Source organism: Triticum aestivum, chromosome 2D, assembly GCF_018294505.1.
Source record: "Triticum aestivum cultivar Chinese Spring chromosome 2D, IWGSC CS RefSeq v2.1, whole genome shotgun sequence".
NCBI classification, from domain to species: domain Eukaryota; kingdom Viridiplantae; phylum Streptophyta; class Magnoliopsida; order Poales; family Poaceae; genus Triticum; species Triticum aestivum.
Window position 1 is genome coordinate 394,048,408 of NC_057799.1, and position 2,234 is coordinate 394,050,641.

General features: G+C 54.9%; 1 long non-coding RNA gene across 1 annotated transcript; it reads right to left on the bottom strand.

The window, feature by feature from the left end:
• Positions 1-1,374, bottom strand: LOC123049401 (uncharacterized). The gene is made up of 2 exons (XR_006423579.1): positions 385-1,374; positions 1-300 (listed from the first exon to the last, which is right to left on the bottom strand). It is a non-coding gene; the product is annotated as an uncharacterized lncRNA (long non-coding RNA).
• Positions 1,375-2,234: the final 860 nt, after the last annotated feature.

The following is a 2,234-nucleotide window of genomic DNA, read 5'->3' on the forward strand; positions in this document are numbered from 1 at the left end:
AAAAGAAGAGAAGAAATTACATTGCTAGAAACAAAACTCTCTCAACCATGATCGCCCAGCCATTGAACACTCTTGAGGCCGGCAGTCCCAAGTGTGCAACTCAAGTACAATTCGATCACAAATATTCAGAAAGGAAGAAACTTTATGATTGAAGATGCGGTCATTTCGTTCCTTCCAAAATGCCCCACCAAATAGCCATCATCAACGAGCAAGAAGGCCTGCTTCCTCCGGTTAGGAATTCTTTTTCCAGAGACAACCGCCACCAGTCAATCAAACAAAGAAAGAGCGCTGACATTCGGCCTGGCATCAAATGGAAACTGAAATTTTGTGAGGCAAAAAACCCAAACACCAGCTATGAACGGGCAATCGGCAAAGAGGACTCACCGTACTCACAGCTCGCAGTTCTTAGAGGACAAGTATAATCTCACAACTACACAGACATTTGTTCGTTCTTCACTGGAGGAAGCAAAAGGATCCATACCTTACCTGGCCACAATGGTTTAGCGCCTCCTGGACCGGACCAACCGCTGAAGCAAACGACATCAACAGAAGGAAATCGACGTCGGCCCCTCGTGACAAACCCGTTGATAGCAAGACAGAGAGAGACACGGCGCGTATCTCCCGGTCCCGGCGGGTTCCACCACTGGCCGTGACCGCTGCACCCTGCCGGAGGCATGATGCACGGTCCCTCCTCTCCCGGTCGCCGCCGCGACCGCGTCATAATGCGCCACCATTGCAGGCAACGTCGACGCCGGCATCCCCACCACCGCGACACACAGTCGACACGGCACCACGGATGCGTGTCATCATTAATCAAGGCTAATTAAAAAGCATGACGGACAATCTGTAGCTAGGTAAAGGCTCATCCTAAAATACAGTTTCGGCGTAATAGTATCCCACAGCAACTAGAGCGGTACTAACATGTGGGTGTGGTGGGCCGGGCCAGAACTTTCTCCTCTTCTCTTTGTGAGTTGTGACGTTGACGCATCTGGATGGAACAGCCCTACACATCGCCTTGTGCGGCAGCACTGTACGCCGGAGGTGCGCGGTGTGCGGCCTAGCAATCTCCACATGGAAGTGGTGCCGCTTTGCATTTCTTCATCATGGGTGCTGACTCGTGACCGGTGAGGCCGCACCCATGATTTGGTCCATTCGCAGCCCCTAGGATCACGATCATTGTTCCTCTCCTTTGGCTTGGCTCGGCTGCGGCTGCACTGCTTGTGTCTCCCACCACCCCTCCACTCCCCGCCCCAGAATCATTAGCCCAACATCCAGCATGCTGCCTTGGGCAAGAGCCGCACACTTTCTTATCGGCTGCGTTCGGTTTATCGGCCATGGACCACAGGGAATCTGCTCCGCTCCTACATAGGCAGGCAATCGGGGCCACGGCGGCGTCTTGTTCTCTTCTCAGACCGTGGAACAATATGAACTGCCACGGCACGCGTGCACTGGGACCTCAAGAATCAACGAGATGATGAGTATTCTTATCTGTTGCGTTGCGTCTGACCATCAGCCACGCATATACTACTACGAACTCTGGGCCATGCATGACAGCTTCGCATCGTCCAGTGAGAATACGACTCGTGCGCCGCCGGAAACGTGAGGCTGACCATAATTAATTAAGATAAGCGCGAGCGAGATGCCGTGCTGCGGATAAGCTAAGCCAAGCTTTCGGGGCGCACGCAAGCGTGGACGCAAGACGGTTCGGGCCGCACCGCACGCAAGGCCGGTAATGACCGATGACAAGGAAGGCAAGGCAGGCTCTTCAATTCGCCTTTCTTCTTCTTTACAGCAAGTTGGGAGCGCTGCTGGACCCATGGGATAGCCGTCAGCTAAGATTCCGTATCGTGTGTAGATTGATAGACGATAGGCCCAAGGAAGAAGTCGTCTCACGGCGATTCCGACGACGATGATATGATAATCCATGGAGATGGAGAGGATCCCTCGCCCTGTGCGTGCGTCACGATTCCAACGAGATGGTGGAGGCCGTATTATTAGTGGCGGTTTTTCGTTGGGCTCCTGCTGCTGAGGTAACGGGGTTAGTTACCCGTAGCTGTCGGCTTGGGGCCTCCGGCGACAAGGGTGACGCGGTCGGCTGTGTGGTCGACGCGACGCGTGCGCGCGGAATCCGGCCGGGTTCATTCATCCTTCCGACCCGTCCTGCGCCCCGCCTGTCCTCGTCGCAGGCTCGTATCGTCTCGTGCCGCTGTGGTACGATGGCGCCCGCCGTTGCG